The sequence below is a fragment of the Cyanistes caeruleus genome, chromosome 1, assembly GCF_971803275.1.
Source record: "Cyanistes caeruleus chromosome 1, bCyaCae1.hap1.1, whole genome shotgun sequence".
Taxonomy (NCBI): domain Eukaryota; kingdom Metazoa; phylum Chordata; class Aves; order Passeriformes; family Paridae; genus Cyanistes; species Cyanistes caeruleus.
In genome coordinates this window covers 138,876,957-138,903,663 of record NC_141701.1, presented here as the reverse complement: position 1 = coordinate 138,903,663, position 26,707 = coordinate 138,876,957, and positions in this window count along the sequence as shown.

The window sequence follows — 26,707 nt, the reverse complement described above, 5'->3', positions numbered from 1 at the left end:
ATAAGAGAACATTGCAATATTTGGCCATATGTTAAGAGGATTCTGTGACTTGCTGAACTTTAACAGAAATGTCAGCTTCCCTAATCAAAGTATGTGTCAGAGTTGCTCTTTCAAATGCTGGAGATACCATCTCAAACACTTCATTTATGGTGTCAGAATTGTGAAAAGGATTTGCTTAAGTTTGCTAAAGCCATTAGGAACCATAACCTTAATGTTGTGTTGTTGGTATTGTCCTATTTATCTCAGTAACTTTGCCTCTTAGAAAAGTATCTAGATGACAAAGATATTTTCTCTAAAGATCTTTAACATGTTGTGCTGCATGTGAACTGCAGAGCAAGCTTGCAATAAAGTATACTAAAAGATGTGGTTTCTCATACCCTTTACATAAGCATTAGCCTAATATTGCTGAAGTCTGTCACTGTGAATGGAACTACTCTGTGAATAGCTGCAAAAAAAAAGATTGGAAATATATCAGAGTGGAGACTTGTTTTTCCCTAAAAAGTGGACACTGGAGCTATACCAGGGTATCTTTGCATGATACTGTTTAGCTCTCCTGGCCAGTCCCTGGAAGCAGGAGGCTAGCAGCAGACACAGTCCATTTTGCAAGGATAAATTGCCCTGAGCTGTGCTCAGAATATAAGCTCAAGAAGTTTTAAAATGGTAAATTTAAGGGCATGATGGTGTTTTCCCCTGAGTCTTTTCAATTTTTATTGAAATCAGTATGTGTGAAAGCTGCTCAGATCCTTAACAGTTTCCTTTTGAATTTATGAGTTTGCATACTAAAAGCAGTTTTACATATATCTTCCTTTTAATTCACATGGGAAAGATATTCACTAAACACTTTATTTCTTTTTTTTCTCATGGGAGAGAGAGCTGCTGTACTCATCTGTACCTATGTTTTTGTTAACTCTTCAAAAATCCAAGCTGAACATAGATTTTGCACCTTTCACTCAGGAAGAAATCCAAATGAAACATGGATGCATTTAAACCAACCACAGGGCATAAACCAGATTTTAAGATTTTAATGGAAAAGCAACCCTGTCCTTTGACAGAGAGTCTTCCCACTCATGACAAAAATAGAGCTGCAGTTTACTGAGAGCAGTTTTAAACAGAAGCATTTTTAGTCAAATATTCACCTGTTAAAGAAGTAGTCCAGTTTCATTAAAAACAACATAAAGAAAATTTAAAATGCTTCCATACCTTGTTTTCTACACTGCTTTTCCTTTTACATGTGTGGGCTGTGTATTGTAACATTTATAGAAGCAAAATAAAAATAAGTCTCTGTAATAGTGATTATGTCTAGGGTTTTGAACAAACAGTAACAATTGTCAATGTTTTGCAATAGGCCAAGCCACATCAAAAGGCTATTTTTGAAATAACATTTTGAAAGGTCTTTCATTATTAGGTCCACCAGGCCTATAACCTGGTCAGGATCCTGATAGAGGCAATGACCCTGGTCTGTCCATAAAAGACCAAAGATCCTCCAGAGTGTTTCTATGCAGCAGTCACTGAGGTGCGTACAAGCATGGGTGAGCTAGCTCCTGGAAGATTACTATCCAGAATATTTGCTCATCAGACTGCAATATTAGCCAGCACAGCCAGTTTAAGGACTCTGTGCACTGCAGCAGAGATTGCAGTGTCATTGGGCTGGGAAGTACCTGACTGGATGTGCTCCTTAGTAATCTGCTCTCGACCTTCAAAGGTGACTTCCCACTTTAGCCAAGTCTGTGATGCTGCATTATGCCTGCTCTCTTTTCCCTTGGCTCTTTGAATACTTAACTACTTCACCTAATTTCTCTAAGAATATTAATCCAATATAACCATGTAATTCTTCCATCTACCCTTCATGGGACAAGTCTCCTTTGTCTCCACTCTTTACTATCCTTGACTTGCAGCAAGGAGCCCTGACAGACCTGTCTCCTTGAGGGTGACACCTCTCCACCTTGCCCTGGTGATGTGGCAAGTAAAAGCCATTTCCCAGTCTGCCATGCTGCCCATGCCTAACACAGGGCTGGGGCAAATAGGGAGCAGCTGGAGGTGGCCAATATTAGGCTGCTGCTGCTGCTCTTTCACAATCCTTTTCCAGATAGTGTGATGAGGAATAAATTGAGACCGTGATGAATGCTCAATAGGAGAAAAGTAGAAGATACTCTCCTTCTCTCAGCAGCTTTCACCTGGCCCTCATTTCAATTGCTGAATCCATTTAAAGTTTATCTTTGTCCTGCGGTACCAGTAAGCAAGGCTGGCAATTCCCCCGGTCCTGCAGCCTCACTTTGCTGCTCTTTTCTTGGATGCAAGCATTTCCTGTTAAAAGGATTCCATTTAATACCCTGCAAATTATCTGGGGTGGTGCAGAGCAATTTATTTTGTAAGCCTTATGCTGTGGATTGAAATTGCTTTTCCTCATCTCCGTGTGTGGCAGAGGGGAGCATGGTCCCCTCCCTGTGCTGTGCCTCAGGCTGCATCCCAGGACTGAGCCACTGCTGCCACAGGCTCTGTCAGCACCTAAACCTGCTTCTGCCTCCTTCCAGGGGGCAGGAACCACCAAAAACAAGCAGACTTTACACACATAAGCAGGCTTTTGAAAAGGCTCAGTTCTTGAATGAAAACAAGGCTTTGACTCAGTTTATACCATTTGAGGGGGAGTAAAGGTTAGACCTGTTCTTCTTACTTGGGGTTTGTACCCACAAAGATGCCCAGCTTGCAGTTCCAACCATGGGGTGAGCAATTAGGGGTTCTTGCGCAGACAAGATGAAGGCAGAACAAAATCACACAGGGTGACAGTGGTGTTTTATCCTTCATCCTGACTGTTAAAGAAATCAAAAAGCATCAACTTTGGAGGAAAGGAGTCCCCAAACTTCCTGTTTTTCCTAAAGCAAAGCTGTCTCAGAGTCATCTCAAATTAGAAAGAGGATACAAAAGAGCCGACTCATTTGTTTGATATAGTTTAGCAAAGAACTCCACTGCAAAATGCACAACTCAACATTTTCTTTAATGACTACATTCCTTCCAGCATACAAAGAAAAGGAAGTTTAAGCCTATATGAAAGAACTCTGTTCCCTCCCCTGACTGCTTCCCTATCTGTATTTATTTGTTTTGTGAACAACCTAAAGTCCTAGACACCCCATAGCAGAGATGTTATTCAGACAGACATTGAGAATCATCCAGCAAAATGCATTCCCACATTATTTAGCAGCATTTAGAAGAAAAGTTGGTAGAGATATGAAAAAAAGGGCCTCTTATAATACCTAAAATAACCTTGTTCTGACAGAAAACTTCATGCTTCATGGTTTAGGTCAACCTTTAATTTCTAGGATTAAAGTGAATCTTTCAAAAGGATAGATTATGCTTCCACTTCTTTCCCTGGAGTATATTCTACTGTCTTATGAAGATCTGCTCTTAGTCATTGCCAGAGGGAAGGCATTTCATTTGATGCCTTTGATTCCATAAGTCAGTTCCTATTTCTTGGTTATTTATATTCAAAAATAGGCCAGAAAGGTTAAGAATGGAAGAAATAAGGTAACATCAGTCTTACTTTAGAAATGGAAGACCAAGGCTTGGAGATTTTTGTGGTCTTTTTCAAGGGCATTTAAAGAATTTTTGGCAGACCTCTTCATTGTCTTCTACACAAGAACAACCTTATTCTTGACCAGTATTTTTCTTTTGATAGAACAGAAGTCTTGATTTAATTTTTGCTCAGAAAGAAAATCAGAAAAAAGGATGCCTTATCTTTTGATTTCCAGAATTTATCAGAGGTTATTTTACAACTGGGATGCAGTAAAGTTTGCTCACTTGTTACTGATATTCTTTCCAGAACGTGAATAACCATTCAAGCACTTGTTTAAAAATACAAAAGTGGTGGCTTCTGAGATTCATGTGTTGGACACAAGAGGTACAGAGTGCTGAGGAATACAAATATGTTTGTGACTAATTCATTAGAGAAACTCCTTACAGAAGATGTAGTTGATCATGATTTCCCTGTAGTGCTGTGAAAATTAGTATTGCCTGGGTTATATCTACCATGTAAATAGGAAGAGCTCAAGAGAAATGTCAGCTTTGCCTTGCTTTTAAAAATGTGTACATTTGGGGGTCTGAATAGCATAACTTGCTTTGATCCTAAGTCTTTCTCAGTGTTTCTGATTTTCATGCCTAATCTGAACATAATTCCACATTATCTGGGACAAGAGTGTCTGCCTGCAGATTCATCATAGAAGGGAAATAAATTCCATGCTATTCATTTTATTTAGATGGGCACATTATCACACTAATTGATTTTTTTCTTTTTTAAAGTAATATTTTTAATTTTCTTTCCAGTGGCTTTCATATAATTGAAAATGATCTCTCTTGTCTCAATTTTCTCAGCCTGTAAAATGTAGTTAACAACTAATCTGGAAAGTCCTGCACCTAGAGCTCTTTCATAACATGACATGACAGTACAATCCAAGTTGCACCAGGTACTCAGAATGGGAAAATTTTTTTGATTTTATGACCCAAGAGTAAAGATGAGACCAGAAGAAAGAATGAAGGAAGACATCTGTCTCCTTCCTTTCAATCGGAATAGTGTTTAATGGTGAAGTTGAAGTTATGACGATGTTGCAACAACTGAGCTACATAATGAATGATTCATTGAAAGGGTGAAAAATAGTTCTAGATGGTTAATTTTAGTTTATAATAAAGGTTGTAAATTTGTATTTGAAAACAGGGAAAAAAAATTGCTGTATCATCTTTTGATTCCATAGTTGTCTTCACTTAGCTATCCATGGTTTGAGCATGGGAAAAGGGCTATTCAAACTTACCACCACACAAAACCAGATGGAGCTTGATAGAAGGAATAACTCTAAGCTGACTTAGTTTACAGTCCTTTCAGTATTTGAGAAGGGACACTCAGTAAGCACCCACCTTGCACAAACTGCAAGTTTGTCAGTGAAACAAAGGCAAGGAAGTACATTTACAATCCATAAATATGCATTGCACCAGACTTGAGGTTTCAGAAACAAATTAAATTCCCTTATTGTTGTACAGAGTGGCTGCAGGCTGCTATGCAGCTGCCATTTACTCTGCCTTACACACTCAGGGGTTACTGAGGGGTCTGTCTGGTTGGGTTGTTCTGCCACTGTTTTACCGGGGTTAAGGGCTTGCTGGTATTTTTCAAATTATATACAGGCTTCTACTCAGAGATAATGAAATACCTGCAAAGTGATAGATGCAACAGCTTTTAGCTGCATATATCCTGAACTGTGGGTCAAACACACGGGTCTGCTAGAAGCTTATCCCTTCTTTCTGCTTTAAACCTTACCGTAGAATGACTTGAAAAATTCTGGGGCAAAATAAACAAATCAGACTGACAGAGTGGGAGAAAAGCAGCTTAAGAGAAGCCTGTCAGCACAACCTGCTCCTTTTTCTAACCTGGCAGCAATTCCCTCTGGGTTCCTGCCGTTCTCCTATGCATTTGCCTTCCAACCCTCATTTCCCTACGGAGCTCCCTCAGCCCATCCGATTTTGAACATCTGCTGGCACTGAACTCCTGCAACTCTCAATCTGTTTCCCCTTGGCTTCCTTCTTCCTTCCAGTTAATCTTCCTTATTTTTGTCTTGGTGAGACTTCCCTCCTTCTTCTCTCTGTCTTCCTGCTGCTATCACCAATTTAATCTCGTCACACTCAGGGTGACACCAGACTGACTCTTCCTGGTGAGGAGACCTGAGAGAGTGACTCCCCACCCCCTGAGGCAGCTGCTTCTGCCTGCTAACATGCCCAAGGGCCAGTCCTACTCTTCTCCTCCAGGCTCCCAACATCCATGGCCTTCCCTTATGGTTCTTCTTATGTTCTTTTTACCCAAGATAAGCTGGAACAAGCTTGAAAGTGGTGTGGAACCAGCACAGCAGAAAACAGTGAACGGTTCTCTGCAGTTCAGTGAGTTAAACTGGTGGTTTGACATAGGATGCTGGAGGAGGAGGAGGAGGAGGAGGAGGAGGAGGAGGAGGAGGTTTGATTTTCTTGTCCTCTGTACCTGTAGTCCATAGTGGCAGGATCATATTGCAGAGAAACCAGTGGGGGTACAGATGAGAGGGGAGGTAGGGAAAGTGAGAAAAATAAATGGATTTGAGGGAACCACTGAGCCTGCCTCATGTTAAGCTTGACCAAGTCTGTTCCACCATGTGGGATTTATTCCATAGGCTGGGAAATACTGTGATCTTGTACACTTAGGGCCAATACATTGCTCCCTCCAAGCATGCCTTCCCATGGGGGAGTGTGGTTGTTCCTGCTTATTCCCACAGTTATGTTAAACCAGGCTGAATATAAGCCCAGGAGCATTATAGCAATCAAGGCCTTTGTCTGGAGGAATGAAGAGAGGTTCTCCCACTTTCCTCTGAAGATTGTTGAGAACAATTTTGTGCTTTGTCTCATCAAAAAGACACATAAACATAAATATCCATGTTAATTACATTATAATTCAGCCCTAAAGCAGAATAAACTGAGAGTACAGAGGCTAAGTGATATGTGTCTACAAAGGGAATAGTCTGAGGTCAGCCCATCTCTCCACTCTTTGTCAAGAACAAGCATTTTAACTCCTTAATTGGGAGAAATTCTATTCAAGTCCACAAAGTCCAATGGCAGAAGCATAAAACTCAAGTTTGACTTCAAGCTCTTCCAATATCTTTCTCTGAGTAGCCTCAGATAAGAAATTTAGTTCTCTAATGTGAAACAACAATGGACACTGGTACTCTGACAGGCACATCATTCTTATTCCAGCACAAACTGGAAACCTAGTGTTTGGAAATAAAAAGCAGGGCTGGTAAAAATGGAAATGGAGAAATAGGGGACTAATTTTAGAAAAACATATACAGAGTGGTAAAAGAGGGGCTCAGGGAAGTCAAATGTACATCTGTCCCATGACACTTTTCAGGTCTGTTGTCCTACACATTTCCTACCCAGAAGCACAAGTTTTAAGTAAAAAGGTAGCATCTTTTCTTCCTATTTCTTTGGGTTTTGAAATACTGGAATTAGACCGAGCTATTCCTGTTTCATGCAGTGTAAATGAGAAGAATCCAGCCCTGTTAGATATCTGACCTGAAAAAAAAAACCAGCACATTTCCAATGAGGCAGTCTGCCTTATACCCTTTATATCATGTAATATCTTGTCGTACCAACAGGCATGGAGGCAATTTGTCAGTGACAATGACAAACATATACAGATGTATTGTTAGTGTAAAATAGTTGCACTTAATTCCCTTTCTTTCCTTGATTTTTTTTTGAGGAGTCTTTTGTAGTCATCTTTTTCTATTCCTGTATGTCTGCAGTTGATAAATTATTTCTGTTCTCTTTAATCCATTTTTTATTATTCTTCCAGATATTTTCTTTTTCTGGTGTTGGTGAAAATAAATCTTCTCAAGGGCTTGGCAGTGTATTTGGAAAGATGTTTTGAGCAGTATGGGTGCTGCTTCTAGGAGTTAATGAATCAGAAATTAATGAAATAGTGGTTTGAAACTTTAAAATTCATGTATTAGTGAATGCTGCTAACCAAATTGCCATGTATTGGTTTTGACATATTCCCCACCTGAGTTTCCATGCTGTCTCCTTGTTTCTATGCTAAGAGCATGAGCTGTGTCCTAATGCACCATGGTTCTGCAGTCCTGTTTCATATGGAAACAAGGATTCTGCAGTCAGCTCTCGTGTTTGTACTCCTCTAAATTTTGAAGATGTTGACTGATTTTGACAGAGAGGTAGATGTCTCAAAGATAACCAAGTTCTCACAAGCTTTAATAAAACAAGTCACCGTATACAGAGAGATCTTCTAAGGAACTTGACAGAAGGAAAGGAACATTATATAAACATGTGGACAAACTTCAGAGAATACAAGCAGAAGAGAGACCATACAAAGATAGAAGGGACCTTTATTCAAATCTTCTTAAAAACCAAAGTCATAGAAACATAGAATCTTTTAGGTTGTAAAAGATCTCTTAGGTCATTGAGTGCAGATGTTAAACCAGCACTGTAAAGTCTGTCACTAACCCATCTTCTGAAGTCCCACACCTACACATTTCTTAAATACCTCCAAGGATGGTGAATCCACCAATTCCCTGGGCAGCCTGTTTCAATGCCAGATCAACCTTAGCCCTCTTTAACCCTTCTTTTGTGGATGATTTATTTATAGAAATATTTTTATTGTCTTTTATGGCAGTAGGCAGATTTAAGTTCTATATTGGCTTTGGTCCTTCTAATTTTGTCTCTGCATAAGCTCTTGTCTTTGCTGGCTTGTCTTTGTCCTCCAGGACTGTCTCCTGAGAGACTCTGTGAACTCTGTGAACCAGGCTTCTTAACAGGCCAGAGTCTGTCCTTGGGAAATCCACATAGCAGTTCTGCTTACTTACCCTCCTTACTTGTCCTATGCCCAAGACATGCTCTGACCACCACATCACCCACCAGTCCTTCTCTGTTCACACACAGCAGGTCCAGAGGGTGACCCCCCAAGGCTCACTCACCAGCTGTGCCAGGAAGTTATCTTCCCCACACTCCAGGAACTTCCTAGACTGTTTCCTCTCTACTGCATTGCAACTCTAACAGAGATGTGGTAAGCTGAAGTCCCCCAAGAGACCAAGGGCCAGTGATTGTGAGTCTTCTGTCAACTGCTTATAGAATATTTTGTCTGCATCTTGGTCCTGGTTGGGTGGTCTGTAACAGGTTCCCACCAGGATATTCCCTGTTGGCCTTCCCCTTGACTCTTATTCTTAAACACTCTAGTCTAGTGCCACTATCATTTAGTTCTAGGCAATCAAAACTGTCCCTAACATATACCATGTTATACCAGAGCTACCTCACCATGTCTCCTCCCTTGTCTGTCCCTCCTGAAGAGTTCATAGCCAATCCTTGTAGTGCACAGTTGTGTGAGTCATCCACCATCTTTCTGTGATGGCAACTATGTCATAGTTTTCCTGCTGCACAATGTCAACCAGCTGAGAAATACAAATTGTGGCAAATCAGGCTTCATTAATTCTATGGCTCACCAACGTAATTGTTTTGTTGTGCCAGCTCAACACATTCTCATTTTGTTTCCTTAGATGAACTTACATCTATAGCCAGTGTATTTTTATTACTGTTTATTCTCAAAGCAGATCCTCCTGCAGCTGGACTTTTTTCCCAGGCTCCTGCTGGTTTCACCTCTACTGCATTTCCAAATATTTATCTTGCTTGCAATGAATCAAACTCTATCTCTATTTTAATAGACTGGGAAGTCAACTGAATCAGCACTGTGTCCATGAATAGGACCTATGGCTGCATCTTTATGAGTAAATTAAGCATGCCCAGGAACATTTGCTGGCACTGAGGCAAACTGATGCAGAACAGCCTGAATTTGTACTATTGAATTAACTTACCCTCCAGAACAGGGTGGCTGGATGCAAACTGCCTATGGAGAAGGATTCCTTCTTCATGCTGTTCCTGGGAATTGCTTGGCATTCTGTTAGATGGGGTGTTTGTACCTTTGCCAAAAACACGCCAGACATCATCCTAACAATTTCATAGTATAAATAATCAAGCTCCAGTGCCTGGGAATGTCCCCTGGCCCTGCCTAATTAACTGCATGACATGAAACTCCATCATCCTTATCTACGGGCAGTTTTTATATGGCCATCTCTGCTTCCAGTGTGCCAATTCATCTGCTCATATGAGTTGAGCATTATCCATATGAGCTAAATCTCCCTAACCTGTTCAATTTAAAAAAGAGCAAGCTCAGACATTCAATTAAAATGAGCTCAAATTTTTTAGACCAAAACAGAGAATCTACATGCCATATAATCATCTCATCTGAAGGCTATAAGGGACAGGATTTCTGGTAAAATTATAAAGGAAGCAGGGAAACTAAGAAAGAAACGTAAATAAAACTGATCTCACACAGTCCTAAAGCTCTAACTACTCAGTGGGCAACCTTTTTCTCTCATTAAAGTTAAATTTTCCTGGATGTTACAGTGTAATGATTTAAATATAAGGCTAAGAGGCTCTGAATTGTTTTACAATATAATACACATCCTAGTTTTTATTTTGCCTAAATCAGCAGTCTTATCATCTGCTAGGAAACTCAGTTTGGTTTGTTGTTTTCTAACCTCAGCCAACTTCCTTCCTTCCTTCCTTCCTTCCTTCCTTCCTTCCTTCCTTCCTTCCTTCCTTCCTTCCTTCCTTCCTTCCTTCCTTCCTTCCTTCCTTCCTTCCTTCCTTCCTTCCTTCCTTCCTTCCTTCCTTCCTTCCTTCCTTCCTTCCTTCCTTCCTTCCTTCCTTCCTTCCTTCCTTCCTTCCTTCCTTCCTTCCTTCCTTCCTTCCTTCCTTCCTTCCTTCCTTCCTTCCTTCCTTCCTTCCTTCCTTCCTTCCTTCCTTCCTTCCTTCCTTCCTTCCTTCCTTCCTTCCTTCCTTCCTGCCTTCCTTCCTTCCTGCCTTCCTTCCTTCCTTCCTTCCTTCCTTCCTTCCTGCCTGCCTTCCTGCCTGCCTTCCTGCCTGCCTTCCTGCCTGCCTTCCTGCCTGCCTTCCTGCCTTCCTGCCTTCCTTCCTGCCTTCCTGCCTTCCTGCCTTCCTGCCTTCCTGCCTTCCTGCCTTCCTGCCTTCCTGCCTTCCTTCCTGCCTTCCTTCCTTCCTGCCTGCCTTCCTTCCTTCCTGCCTGCCTTCCTTCCTTCCTGCCTTCCTGCCTTCCTGCCTTCCTGCCTTCCTTCCTGCCTTCCTTCCTGCCTTCCTGCCTGCCTTCCTTCCTGCCTTCCTTCCTTCCTGCCTTCCTTCCTGCCTTCCTGCCTTCCTGCCTTCCTTCCTGCCTTCCTGCCTTCCTGCCTTCCTGCCTTCCTTCCTGCCTGCCTTCCTTCCTGCCTTCCTTCCTGCCTTCCTTCCTGCCTTCCTTCCTGCCTTCCTGCCTTCCTGCCTTCCTTCCTGCCTTCCCTTCCTTCCTTCCTTCCTTCCTTCCTTCCTTCCTTCCTTCCTTCCTTCCTTCCTTCCTTCCTTCCTTCCTTCCTTCCTTCCTTCCTTCCTTCCTTCCTTCCTTCCTTCCTTCCTTCCTTCCTTCCTTCCTTCCTTCCTTCCTTCCTTCCTTCCTTCCCCCCCATACTTCTTCCCACATTACAAAATAAGTAACTAAGCAGCGCACTCCTTTGAAAAACCACAGTCCAGAAAAGCACCTAACCACATGCTAATCTCAAGTGAAGAGGCTACTCATATGCTCCAAGTTATGCAAGTACTTAAGTGCTTTGTAGATCAAAGTCTGGATTTACTGATGCGTATCTGAAGATCAGAGGCTGATGCATTACTCCAGAACACCTTGGAAATAGGTTTTATGTTTGCTCCTTTTTCTCTGTTTGCGTTCCTCTGAGACTTTGGTAATGAAGAGAACTATTTATTTTCTTGCTTCTAATGTTCTCAACAGGAAAGCAGAATCCTATTTTAGTAGTACATTATTCTGTCTCAAAAGGGAGAAGAAGAGACAATGATGGAAATTGTTTATGAATGTAATATACTTTGGATTAAGGTATCAAGCTCTTTTTTGAGGCATACTTTGTCAAGTTTTTTAAGGAATCTAGGAATTAATGGAGTAAGAATGGAGGCTCATGGCATTGCAGCCCTTGTGCCCGAACCAAGGCTTCCATGCTTCCAAGTACCTTTCTTCAGGGCCTTTCTTCTCAGTAGGAGAACCTATGTACTCATGAAACTCAACAAGAAAAGTCCAGCTAAGGAAAGGGTTTCCTTCTTTCACCTTTAATTTCATTCTTCACATCATGAGTTAATTAAAATGAAGTCTCATCTACAAAACAAAGAATTATTATAGTCCCTCAAGCTCATATTTCTCTATGAGCAGCAGCTCATAGGAAGATGTAAAACTGACTGATCTGTGGGAAAGATGAAAGCAAAAGAACCTGCTCCCTTACAGCCTTGCCTCTTGGTTTCCCTGGGAACTGTGGGAAATCCCCAATGAATAAACCATGGGATCAAAATTTTCCATGAGACTTTGAGCCAGAGAAAACCTTTCATGTAAATGTTCTGACTTTTCTCAGGGAAATCCACTGGGGAATTGATGGGGATATATGTCTGGTACACTGACTGTAGAAGAATGTCCCTATCTCTTCTCCAAGGGGTGACGTTCATTTCAGACCAGAATGCCTCTCTGTATGGATAACAGTGGTTCAGCATTTTAAAAGAGCTTCATAGCACTAATCTGCAAGTGATCTATTCATCTTCCTCTTCCCGGTCCTCTTCCTTCAGTGGCCACTTCCATTACACACACTAAGACTCGTGCCAGTCTACTGGGAACATGGCAATGTCATCTGCTTGAAAAAAAATAATCAGTCCTCTTAAAAAGCCTTTATCCTGGTCCTTTGCTCTTGGCAGATGACAGCCCTCTCTCTTCTCTAGGTCTTGTGTTTATCTTGTGACTCCTCAGTACAGTGACTGTCTTTTATCAGCTTGTCATAATGTCTGCAGTCCTTGATGGGCTCTGTGTGTGCACAAATGCTGCATTTGAGAACAGGATGGTTTTGCCTTCACTGGGATTCAGGCATGGATTGGAGACCCAGGGCTTCATCCTCTAGAGAAGCACTCATGCTGTAGCTCTCTTGGTAAGATCTCAGTCAGTGCAGAGGTGGGCAAGCAGCACGCTCGTCATCCCTGGACGGAACCTTTCTTTCTTTCTTTCTTTTTGCAAAAGGACAGCTAAAATCCAGTTGGATTGTATGCTGAATTCATCCCTTAAAGCTTGCAGAATCTTTCTTCAATAAATGGGGAAAAAGTCCTTTAGGTCAAATACCTGATGTATGATGATAAAACTCAGTCTGTGAGCCAAAATCCTGAACAAGATGGAGGTCAAAAGAGCCTCAAGGAAAAAAAGCTCAAGGAGAATCAATTAGCACTTTCCAGTCATCAAAACTGAACATGCACAACCATAGCTGTTCATCACAGTTTAATCTATTTCCACATAAGCAAGTACATGGGTGGTGAAAGTAAATAGCAGCATTACCCTAAGTGCCTCATAATCAGCCTTAATTATTAAGAACAACCATTATTACTGTTATTATTACTATTAGACCTGATACACATAACACTGGCTTCAGAAGGATTTGAATTAAGCCTTAAAGTGTTTCACAGTAATATGGCATCAGCCCTTAATTTCCATCTCTATTTTCTGATTCTTTCTTTAGTTGTGCAATGCCATAGTAAAAATACAACTATACTACTGGAAGAGATTTAATTTCTCAATTTCAAACTTTTTTGTTCAATCACTAAAAAAAATTTATTGTGTCAGTTTAGTTCCTCATTTCTATAGTGTTTGCAACAACCTATATGTAAGACCCTGACAGATACAAACAGTTTCTATAAGAGTAAAGATCTCTCCCTAACATAATTATGCTAATTTTTTTGAGAATACCACCTATGGGAATTTCATGTTGTCAGAATTTTTTCTAAAAGGCATGTGTTATGCTACTGTATAATATAGACTGTCTCTGTTGCAACATTAAACCAAAGGAGAGAAGAAAATTTAATCCCACTTGCAGAGCAGTTATTCAAAACTAAATAGAGCAGTCACTTTCAGAAGAGATAAGAACAAACCAAAAATCTGGTGCAAACCAAATTCCTGACATTTTATTTCACTCCCTACCTTTCTTTTTCATCGCTACACAGGCCTGATCACAGCAAATCTGGTATATTAGAAGTGGAGGCAAGAGAGTCTTGGGAATTAGGTGGAAATAGATACACCAAAAGAAGTAGGAGCTTAGACTCTCTATCCTGCCGTCCCCAGTGTACAGGAGACCTTGAAAGTTGTCTTTCAAGTTCAAGACTGAAAGATCACACTTTCATGGGCCTGCCTACAGCTGTGAATGCCTGGTTGGAAAAGTAAGACTCAAGGCATAAACCTGAAATAAGTCCCACTCTCTCTGTGACCTGGCTGTGTATTTGAAATCCCAAAAAAAGGGACGAGGCAGAGCACTGAAATGAGTCTTGTGAAAGATGTCTCACATTGTTGCAAATGTGGACTTTGTCCCTCCAAGGTAAATTTTCCAAGTTCCACTAGTCTTAGGGATTTCATTAAGCTAATGTGTTCACATGTGTAGGGCTTGATTCTTCTAGGACAAATTCCCCAGCTGTGATGATGTTTTCTTACCCAGAAGTATCTGTAAGGAGAAGGTGTCTCTCTTCACTCTTCACCTTTATTGTTGATTTACAATATTTCTCTTTGTTTAAGACAGCATTTCTTACTGCTTGTTTTGTTAATTTAAAAAATCCACTGCCTAGCATCAAGTGGCTTTAATTTTTAAAAAAAGTATAAATTAAAAAATACCCATAAATTAAGGCACCATTTCCAACAAGTAATACTAATAAAATCACCACTAACTTGTCACTAGCTGATGATTAAAAGAAGGGACAGATTAATAATCTGCCTAAAGCAATGCAGCGTCAAGAGTCATATTCACATCTTGCACTGAAGGACTCTGTTCCATCCTGCAAATTGTATCTCATTGAGTCTAGCCAACAGGAAACCAACTATTGGAAGAGGAATCTGTATTTCTGGCTCAGTAATAATGATTTCAAGTTTGCTCTGCCTATCAGTGTTACGAGAATGCTTTCCTTTGTTCCTCATGCTGGCACAATTACCTAAAGTTACTTTGCTCCTGTTAGCTGGTATAATCTGCACTGTGAGCACCCTGTGCCCAATGATAAAAGCAACTAGAATGAAACCTTCCTGAGCAAAGAGTAAGAGCCAGGTCTACCCAGCAGTGTAAAGTGGCTCCACTGAGGTAGGGAACAAATGAAAGCCAATCACTGGACAGCAACACTCATGCAGCCTCAGGGTATCTTGTGCTTGTTTCTGTTCCAATGGTATTTACAGTCACTGTGCCAACAATGCACAGAGGTCTCTTATTTTCACTTTTGCCTATCTATAATGTTTGATCCAATGCTCACTAAAGCAAATGGAAAACTTTCTGTTGGTTTCAGTGGGGTTTGGCTCTCAAAGTGCTTGTGCATATTGGAATTGTTTAACCCACAGTCTGCAAACCATCCGCAGGCTGCTAGCATAATTTATTTAGGTCATGGCCTGCCCAAACTTCCCTCTTCCCCTGGGAAAATGTTCCCTCCACTTCATGTGATTCCCATGATTAGGGAAGAGGGCAGCCAGGAGCAGGTAGGCTAGGTGGCTACAGAGGAAGACGTGCCTGCCTGGCTTCCCACTTTTTCAGGATGTCTGGTTCTAACTGTGTTATTCTACTCTGCTAAGTGTGCAAAGTCAGACATGTAAGCAGGAGCCTATTAAAATCATGCATGTAGCAGCAAGCACACAGTAGCCCTGTGAATAGGCTCTTTTCCATAAAATAAGTTATGTTCCCCTGTCTGCTGGAAGAGTTAGGACCCACATGATCATAGTCATAATATCACGTACCCAGGCCATAGAGACAGTGTGGTGGGTTAGTCTGCGGTCAGAGGGAAAGAGGTGTGTGGCTTTTGCTGCTCCTGCTCTAACCAACTTTTCATTCTTTCATAATGTAAAATTCTCCCTGGGTTGCAGCCCAGGTCTTTGAGGAGGCAAAACCACTTGCTGAATGTCATGAAGAAAACAAGTTGCTATGCTAAAAAGCTGGCAGGAGTTCAAACCCAGTCAAAAAGTTTAGAGAAGAATGAAAACACAGCACACAAAAATCATGTAAGCAGCTCTTTTTGTCTGCTGCAAATAGCGTGCATTGGGGCAAGTTTTCTCTATCATACAACAATTTAATTTTTTTTTAGGAAAAGAAGAAAAAAGTGAAAGAGCATTTTCTTGAAGGGAGACCACCTGGTGAGAACATAGCTGTGGCTGTTAGCTTTGGCAGCAGTTAAGAGAGGTCAGTATTCAGCAGCCTGAGCTTGTTGGGAGTCTCTGCTCAGTCTAATCACTGACCAAGGACACGCAGTAGGGAAATTAAGGGTTTGAAGGGGTTTGTAAGGGTCTGACCTGTTTTGCTGTCTCTGGAGTGACTCTCTCTAACAAAGGTACACTATGTCAGCCTAACCCTGCAAAGAGCAGTTTACAGATACCTCCAACAAATTAGGGGTATTAGCCCAGTTAAATTAATTAAAGCAATGCTAACATGCACAGACTGCTTCTGAGGCTTGGCTAACTAGCTCAAAGCGAGCTCGCGGTTTTATGCAGCTCAGACATACTTTCACAGGGCTGCGTGGGACTTCATCACTGTCACACACTGAGCACTTCTTCTGTCTTCCAGTGCTAACACTTGCTGTCTTGTGCCAACACTAGCTAGTCCCTCTATGAAAACACTTGGTTGCACATTTTGCAGCTTCTGTAAGCCATGTTCTTGGCTTAGTCTCCAGAGGCTGCAATCCTCCATGTCTCTCTCCTGACGTGTCAACCTCCTGTTGATTTTTACTTCTCCAGTTCCCTTCAATGCCTACTTCTTGCTTCTTTATGCCAGGCACTTGAAAAGATTCAGTTTCCTTCCACTTTAGGCTGTTTTCTCCCTCAACTGGGGAACATATAGGTTCCCAATACATTACTCTGGACTCTCCCATCTCCTCTTCATACTGTTTTGGTCACATTTGCCTCAGTTGTAATTCTCATGCCCTTTCCTACCCTGTATCATAGGTTCAGTTTGACCCCACTTCCCCTTCTTATTTTCTTGCTTGCTGGCATAGTTTTGCTCATGTTTTAGGTCAAATGATACCTAAATCAAGCCTTGGAGTTCTGGCCAGGCTAGCCCTTATCACAAAAGTGAGCATTTATTTGGCCCAAATTTGCTGAGAAATTTAGCTTTTTTCAAGTGAGTTTTGTCTCTTGAGCAGAGGGGTGATTCTAACCAGAGAGAGATCAGCCAGTCCCAGAGGTTTGTCAAGGTGGGTGGCACTACAAACTGACTCCTGAGGACACCAGTCACATGGATGCTGAATGAGGGCATTCTTTGATGTGCATTTTGTACACCCAGAAAATACAAATTCCCTTCTGCAGCTGATCGTGATTTGCTATAGCTGGTGAATAGGCTCTTGGTTCTCTCCTCTTTTCCTCCTTCTCCTGTAGAGTGTCTTGAAGGCACATCTCGAAGTTTTAGTGGTGCTTTAATGGAAATGAGATAACCAGCCCGTGTAATGGGCAGTTTCCTGGCAGATTCTCTTTTCTTAAATGTACTATCTGAGTTTAATGAGTTGAAACTCACAACTATAATTAGCAAAATGCTCAAGATACTATTCTCTGAACTTAATTGAATTTAATTTACAGTCTGAACAAATACATTTACATGTTGAAGCAAATGTTTTGCCTTTATTTTAAGGTATTCATCTCTTCTTATCTGCCAGACCTTAGTGAGGCAAAAGTTCACTCATTAAGCTTTGTGGTACTAGGACATCTGACTTTAGTTGGCTTGAATACTGAATTTGTGAAACTTGATCCCTGAACATATCATAAAAGAACTTAAGCTCTTCTAATGGAAAAAATGTTATCAGCTTTTAAATGTATGTGCTTAAGCCTTAAAGGAATGTTGTGTAGTATTAGCACAGCAACCTGCAAATTCACCACAAAAAAAAAAAAAATTAAAAAATAGAAGGACTTAACAGTAATTAAGCTGTGGACAGTGTTTGAAAAAGCAGGTTTTTGCTCGATTTAAAAATTTATTTATTTATTTTTTATTTATTTCATATTAATTTCTAATAATTCTGCTGTGGAAGGCTCTGTTACTCTAAATTTTGTCATTTTTACTCTGTCACTATGGGATTCTATTGAGAGAAATTTTTTTAAGAGATATCTATATAAGAAACAGGACATTTTGGTATGGAATTTCCTAGTGTTGCAGTTAGCCAAGAATATCATGCTTTACAGATCCAAGCACCTTGAGCAGAAATTTTTTGCCAACCAGAAGTCACAAAACCAAGGGCAGAAATCAGTAGGAGGAGACCAGGCACCTGACTGTCTGCAGTGTTACTCCTCAGAGCCCATTAAGGTAAATAAAGGTCCCTTCTGTTCTGGACTTGGAGAGTGAATTCAGCAGCAGTTGGGGACTTATACTGAATCAACCAGAAGCCAACTATTCATCAGCATATGAAGTGTTGGAAAGCTATAGATGGCAATATCCTGAAGTAGCAGGTGCAGGGGCTGGAGTTAGACTAAGTAGAAGAAGATGGAAGAGGTGAGAAAAACATCAGCTTGTGAGCAACAAAACAGCTCACAGTGCAGGCTAGCAGAGAAGCTGGCACTGAATGGGTTCTCTGCTGTCCTCCCCATGCTCCTGTATCAATATTTTTAGAAAGAGACTGCTTCTTGGGAAAACAAATTAGAGAGAAGTGAGTGCAAAAGCAAGATAGCTATGTGGTCACAGATGTGAAAAGACAACTAGAAGACAGGTTTTACTCTCAGATGTTCCAATATCATCCTGCTTTGGCAAACAACAGAAAATTGTGATCGAAGCTGAACAGTGAAGGCTACCAAAGCTGTAAATGGAGTCTTACAGCTTCTCCTTACAATAAACAGGCTACTAGACATCAAAGATCATTGGGCCTTATTTCTTGCCACCTTTGGGTCTCAGCTAGAAAAGTGTCTCTGTCCTCTTCCTGAGTGCCATGGGTAAAAATATCAATGTGCAGGTTCATGATTTCAAATTTGATAGTGGTCAGAATTGCCAAATGGGATCCATTAAACTGTCAAACCAGACACTCTACCTACTGTTTGCCTCTGGTAATCTTAAGAGAGGTAAGAGTAAGTTTTCATGTTTTAAAGGAGTATCTTCTAGAGCTCCAAGTCGCGCAACATGACTTGAGGCATGCCAGGTGCCATTGGACTGGCCAGGCTGGGGGCAGCTAGCACAGCACCTACAGTGGCAGCAGCAAAGGGATGACCCTGAATGGTTTCTGATCAGTAAAACACTAGAGCTGATTTAAAATTTCATCCAGATATGTCAGCAGGACCTGCAGCAACCTTAAAATGTTGCTGAGTATACACCTGGAGCAAGCTCACACCAGTAGTTAAAACTGCAACATCCAGGCCCAAAGGAAAGCTGATTTTTCCTGAGCTAGGTGAAGGTGCTGTGGTTTCTTTTGGTGTGTATGGAGTTTGTTTGTTTGTGTCACTACTTGGCCCATTATTAACTTGCCTCTTTTGATCATTACACATATATGAAAACCAAGTGAGAAGAGGCCCACAAACTCTCCCTCCATGGTTCCACACAGTTCATGTTGTAAACGCTGCTGAGTTTTATTACATTAACCATTAGCCTCAGCACACACAAAAGGGCTCATTTTAATTTGACAGCTCTTTCCAAATAGGTGTGCATGGGAAAAGGCCTGCACTGTGTGGGGTCGGCTGTGATATTGCCCCTTTGGGAAACCGTGTGTCCTGTGGGCCTTTGTGCAGCTGCTGCCCTGCAAGTGCCGGGCCTGTGGGAGCCCCACGTCCCATCCTGCAGCCCTGGTGCAGCACAGTGGAGCTTGCTCCAGACTTTGTGCAACCTCCTTAGGACAATAAGGCTCCTGTCTACTCACATGGCTTCCTCTGTCTCCTCTTGGTTCAAATCCAGGAGCCTGTCTGCCACTTTTTCAGGCTTCCCAGCCCAGTAGAAATGGAGGGGCAGCCCACTGGCCCAGTGTGTTTGGTCACAAACATGCACAGCACCCCGAGATGCCCAGGGAGGGATTTGAGTGCAAGGAGGAAGGATAGAAACCTCGTACCTGCTTTTCTCTCACACCCACACACCCACTCATGTGCATAAGGACGAAGTTCTGATCCCATGCCTGTGGCTACCCTGCTTCCTCTTGAATCACACCACCCACAAAGTAAGCAGGCTTTAAAACTTGGCATTAAGAAAAACAGAAGTAGATTTTCCTGCTGTTAAATTAATCTGCCAAGGCAAACCCATCCCTTATAACATGAAACTTTAACAAGCTCTTGCATTGAGATGCCCTAATTTGAACAAGGAAAAGTTTGCAGGGAACTGAGAGCTGAATTTTCACTCAGAGATAAGGCTAGATACCTCTCTGCCTGCAAGCCCACGGGTACTTAAAAAAACCCACAAAACAAAACAGAATGTCTTTACATATTTAAATAAATTAAAATGAACCTGCTCTAGATAGAACATTCAATTCAATTCCTTAACTGAGTTTCTAAAGGGTGAGCTCCACTACAAAAGAAACTTATTAAAGAATAATGAAGACTGTCAAAAACCATATGCTTAAAAGCTAGTAAATAACAAAGTAAGGCTTTTAGTCATCTTGACTGGACAAGGTGAGGTCAAAAAGAAACAACAACACATCCAGCACCATGGCAATGGGCTTTTCATGCTTCTTGTCTTCAGCAATTGCTTTTTTAGAAAGAAGTCTTCCTTTCCTTCAGTCAGACATTCTCTTCTGTTAATCACTGTCTTTAGCCTGACCCTCTGAAATAGAAAATCTCTTTTATGCAATATTTTACTTGAAGTAGTGTGTTTCTTTTTCTTCTTTTTGTCTGAAGCTATGTTTCCCTCCCTTGGAAGCATGGGCAACTGAATGAAAGAATAACATATCCTAAGCCATTGCTGAAATGCTTTTTCAAACAACTTTGTGTTAGATGGATCCTGGGGCTGTCATTTACTTGACATTCATTTATACTGAATCAGTTAATAAGTCAGATCTTGTGTCATGTTAAGCATTTTTTCCTTGTTTATTTTCCCTGCATTAATAGCCATATTGCAATTGTACACAATGCCCTGAGCAAAATTTAATTCACTGGCACTGATTTACAACTGTAGAACATGTTCTGATGGGGATAGATGTTGAGAAAAAAAAGATAATTTTAAAAGCATATGCAAGCATAAAGAACTGATCAGTTGACATCTAGTTTTTGCTGTGTGGGAATGAAGTAGTCGTTAATTATTTTATTTTTGTTGTTGTTTTTGTTTTCTCTTTTGTTCTTTATAAGTAGGCAAATGTTCTGTGGTGATCAGGTGCTGTTTTATCTTAAATACTGTTTGACAGCCTCAGGGTTAACAGAAATCTCACTGCAAAATGTTCATAAACTCACCATGACAAGAGCAGAGGCTTGGAGTACTGTGCTCAGTCATGTAAGAATGTGTCTGAAATTGAACTTAGAAGCCAATAATATCTGAACAATCAACACTGCCTATGTTACACTTTTTTAAGTAAAGGAAATCAGTCTCCAATGTGACCTTGATGTGTAAACAAGAGGTAATTAATAAAGGCATTGGTGCAATTTCATGGAACATGAACTTCCTCCTCCAAAACCTTCAGTGCTCCAAAAGCCTTGAAAATCAAAGAATATTTTGGTATTTCTGATGTCCAAAGCATTAAAAAAAAAAAAAACCCTAAACAACAACAACTATAAAACCCCAAAGTCTGGAGTTACAGAACCAGGATTTGATGGCTAGAGGACTCTGGAGGAAGTGTAAGGGAACAGAGGAAATGCTAATTCCTGACCCTGGCAATAACATAATAATGTGGTTCTGCAGCTTGTACCTGCAGTTTCAACTCTTGGTTTTTTTTCCAATTCCTTTACAACAGCCAGCCAAATAATAAAATAATTCTATCTTTACCTTAATATCCTATGTCTAAACTAGGAAACAGAATGTATCACTTGAAATGAGAGGCTATTCTAAAACTACAAACTTTTGTTTGAGTCTAATTCTGACACTGCTCAGGATTTTTGGATAAGCCTCATGCATAATTTAAAAAAAAAGCATATTTAACTCAGGCCATCTGTAATTTCTGTGTCAGTAGTGAGCTACATAATTGTTTTGAAAATATACATCATTCATTATATATGAATAATTATATAACATAAAAAAAATACATTGTACAACTCATTTCAACCCAGTTTTGTCCCTAATGAGCATGTGAGGTACCTATTTCCAAGACATAAAGTGTATTTTAAAACAACCAAGTGAATTTATTAAGTGTGGTATAAAGCTGATATATTGTTGCATACTTCCAGTATCAGAAGTGTTTAACTTTTTTTCCATTTGTCTTACCATAAAAGCTTGTAAAGCATACTGCATTGGAAAAAAAAGGAGGGAAAGGGTGAGAAGTAGACAAAAAGAAGGAAGAGAAGGCAGGCAGGCAGGCAGGGAGGGAGGCAGGCAGGGAGGCAGGGAGGGAGGGAGGGAGGAAGGCAGGAAGGCAGGAAGGCAGGAAGGCAGGAAGGCAGGCAGGAAGGCAGGAAGGAAGGCAGGAAGGCAGGAAGGCAGGAAGGCAGGAAGGCAGGCAGGAAGGCAGGAAGGCAGGCAGGAAGGCAGGAAGGCAGGAAGGCAGGCAGGAAGGCAGGAAGGCAGGAAGGCAGGAAGGCAGGAAGGCAGGAAGGAAGGCAGGAAGGAAGGAAGGCAGGAAGGCAGGAAGGCAGGAAGGCAGGCAGGAAGGCAGGCAGGCAGGAAGGAAGGCAGGAAGGAAGGCAGGAAGGAAGGCAGGAAGGAAGGCAGGAAGGAAGGCAGGCAGGAAGGAAGGAAGGCAGGAAGGAAGGAAGGCAGGAAGGCAGGAAGGCAGGAAGGCAGGAAGGAAGGAAGGCAGGAAGGCAGGAAGGCAGGAAGGAAGGAAGGAAGGCAGGAAGGAAGGCAGGAAGGCAGGAAGGCAGGAAGGCAGGAAGGCAGGCAGGAAGGCAGGAAGGCAGGAAGGCAGGAAGGCAGGAAGGAAGGAAGGAAGGCAGGAAGGAAGGCAGGAAGGCAGGAAGGCAGGAAGGCAGGCAGGAAGGCAGGAAGGCAGGCAGGAAGGCAGGAAGGAAGGCAGGAAGGCAGGAAGGAAGGCAGGAAGGAAGGCAGGAAGGCAGGAAGGCAGGCAGGAAGGAAGGCAGGAAGGCAGGAAGGCAGGAAGGCAGGAAGGCAGGAAGGCAGGAAGGCAGGAAGGAAGGAAGGAAGGAAGGAAGGAAGGAAGGAAGGAAGGAAGGAAGGAAGGAAGGAAGGAAGGAAGGAAGGAAGGAAGGAAGGAAGGAAGGAAGGAAGGAAGGAAGGAAGGAAGGAAGGAAGGACAACACTTCATTTTCACTCATACCATCAATGTCAAATTAAGATTCCTAGGTTTTATTGTACATAATCATCTCTTCCTGCAAATTTAAGTCCTAGAACTAATTGCTAAGCATCACATGTAACACTGACAGGCAAGTGCAGTGATCTGTAGCATCTTCTTAGTCCATGTTATTTGAAATTCAAACTATGCTTGTGAAGCAGGACACCCATTTGAAGGTCTCATGAATACTTTAATCTCCTCTTTTTGATAATCTAGTGGTAGCTACCTTGCCTGCCAAAGTATTATTTGTCTCAATTTTTTGCACAGAAAATCTACTGGAAATTTATTTACGTTTTGTTTGGTTTTGACCAATATAACTTCTATTTCTAATAGGATTTGTACACTTACCAGTGGACATGAGCAAGATTTGGAAATCCACCTTTAATGTGTTTTTGAGAACCTGTTGGTTGGTTTTTTTTTCAAATCAGAAAAATAGCAAATATTCTGCATACATTATTCCAAAACAATTTTACTAAGTGAAAAACTAGAATTTTACTCTCTTTTCATATTCTTTGATTGTATTTACTTAGTTTATGGTTTCATGGTATGGTACATCATCATTTCTTAGCATAGTATTTTAAAAATTGGTAAGAGCTGTGCATCTTTTCTGTATTAGAATCTGTTATTAATTTAATAGTGAAATGGCTGACAAAAAAAACCAGTTTCCTTTCTAGAATTATTCAAATATTACACAAGTTGGGGGTTTGGTAATATTTTCAATATCCTTCACTACATATTTTAATATTAACAAAAGTACTGTTACTCTAATTTATACCTTGAATAACTTATGTGCTACATTAGAGTGTGTGTTGTAAGGAAATTTAAAGTGCCAAATGGTTTCATTACAACACACATGGGTGACATTGTGCTCCTGAAAAGGTGACACATTTAATTTATAACCAATTAATGGATGTTTATAGGTATTTTTAAAATTATGTGAAAAGAAGTCACAGAATCACAGAATTGTGAGGATTTCTCCAGGATTTCTCAATTATAACGGAGAGCAGCAGAGCAACAACATCTGGCAGCCCCCCTCAGCACTGTGGGTGCATCCCACCAAGACCCATGGGTTTAGGGGTGTTTGGTCTGCCTATCCAATCTCCAACCCAGCCCTCTGTGACCAGGGCCAAGTCTTCCTTTTTCAGCCTTCTCTTACCTCTTCTGCTCTGTTTTTGTCTGATGTACCGTAATTCTACACTGCTGCTGCTAACAATTTATGCAAAATTGTAAACAATTAAAAAAAAAAAATGGCAAGGAAAAATATTTAGAATTTCTACTAACCTGACAGAGAACATTGCATGTTGATAGAATGGTGGTAGCTGTCATATTTGTGCTTTGTCATTCACTTAGTTTACATGTCTGCATATGAGGCTGGGTGATCCTGGCCTTTTCAATATATGTCACAACAATCAGCACTAAAAAGAAGCAATAAAAGGAAAATTATAGTTGGTCAAACTATGCATCAGGTGTGTTTAGGCACTCAGCTTAGCAATAAGAACCAGCTATCCATTGAGGAAGAGCCTTCCTAGAATCTCAGTGCAAGCTGAGAAGAAACATGAGGTGATTTGGAAACTCTTAAGTGTTTTAAGACTTGGATTTGCTGGCCAAGCACCGGAGGACAGCAGGCTGTGAACAGGGCTATTCCCATAGTATTTATGAATACAGGTAGAGGAGAAAGCATTTTCATGCAAGACTCCCATCTGAATTTTGCAAACACAGAAACAACACTCCAATTCAATTCAAAATATGAGCCTGATGTGTCTGCACAGATAATATTAAGCACAGTACCAGAAAAACACATTATCTGTAACCTGCAAAATTAAAAACATCATTTTCTATGGAATGTCTCAATATTCATTTGTTATTTCTTTCTTCTTTTACTGCACTGCTGTAGATAATTTCTCTTGTTCTGTCTCACATTGTTCTTGGTTAGTGGCACTTGCCTGAAATTAGTTTCTAATTGGGATAAATGAACTGCATGTATTCATGGGGCCTGGGCAGTTGTTTTTGGCTTCCAGCAAAAAGCAGTGAACAAGCAAATTCTGGTGGCTGCTGACAGCTGTTTCACATAGGCTCGTGTTATCAGGGCAAACACATGTAAACGATATGAATAAATAACATGCAAATGTTTATAAATTGAGTGAATTTAACTTTATCAGATTATCCTCAAGCTAGTTTTAGACTGAATTTAGTGGTACTAAATCCTTTAGCAAGTATCACAGGGTAATGCTTCTTATCAACACAGTGAGACTATGGTTCCTTTTTTTTAACTTTCCACTTGATACTCACAGTGCAAGTTTCTTTCTAGTTCAAGACAAAGCAAGGTCAGCAAGTAGTTTGTGACACACCTCCTGGGTGTGTACTCATAGGAGCAGTTCACCATCCCATCTTGCCAAAAACTCACCAAACCAGATATGTACAGAAGTATGTTCTTATTTTCTAGCCAAAAACATTGCTGGGTTTGGCTTTCAAATGTTGGCACCTACAAAATGATGTACAAAGACACATTTAATGTGAACTATAAATCATAGTGGATCTTAAACAGTTGCTCAGTTTACCTGGATATCAAGAATGATTTGGGAAATTGGAATCAGAATCCTCTATTTATCTTTCCCTTTTTTTTTTTTTTTTTTTTTTTAAATTAGAAATTCACTGCAAAGAAAAGATTCATTCAGGGTAAGTTGTCTCAGTCCCCTATGTTCTAAACAGAAATCATTGCAAGAAGCAACCAAACATATTTAGGAAACAAAGTCTAGGCTAATATTCTTAGGGCATTCACCTCCACTGAAGTATGGTGAACACTTGCCCTTCTATGGGTCATATATAACTCTCTGTCAATTTACTGTAAAATTGCTTAACATCACTGCAATGAATTTCCAGATTATACAAAATTCTTTTTAGACCTGACATTTACATTGTGACACCTTCAACTGAGTTCTAAGTTGGTAACATACAGTGTTGTTGCATAGTGATGTCTCGTTTAACCAGTTTATTTAACAATTTCCACTTTCCACTTCTGCTGTTCTTGTCCCTGTTTTATTTAAGAAAAATTGCTGCTTGCCCTTTTATATGTTAAATTGTCATTTTATTGCTTCTGCTAAATATGTTTTTATCCATAATCCTATAGTGGCTAAGTTCATCTGTACGTTTAATACCATTGATTCAATTACACTCTGAATGAATATTGCATATTGAATGCTACTCTTCTTTTTTGTTGAATATACACAGGAACTAACTAATAGGATTTTGATGTAAATCAAGAACTAAGATATTAGAAATGTGTAAGTATCTTTACCTCCAAAAGTCCTTGGTGATTCGCTAAAGATGTAGTGCCAGAATTGACTTACAGTGAGATTCAAAGCTGAATCCAAAACATGCCTGAGTTTAAATTCAAATCAATAAAGTTTCCTTGAGTCCTTAGTATAAAAATATTGCATGGCCACTAGATTATTTTCTTAATAAAGGTTTTAGATTCTGATATTTGGTAGCTTTTATAGTAGCCGCTTCCACTGCATATTAAAAATTTTTCATCTCTAGCTAACATTTCCAGGACTTTGGTCTTATCTTACCAGAATTTCATCCTCTGAATTTAAGAATTCACTATAAGATAGCCTCTTCCTTTTAGATAAAACTACCTCTTAACATTTTACTAGACCAACAGAATAGACTGTTCTTGCTGGATTTGAAATCAATTCAACACAATATGTGTTCACATAATGTCTTGCCTATGGCCTGA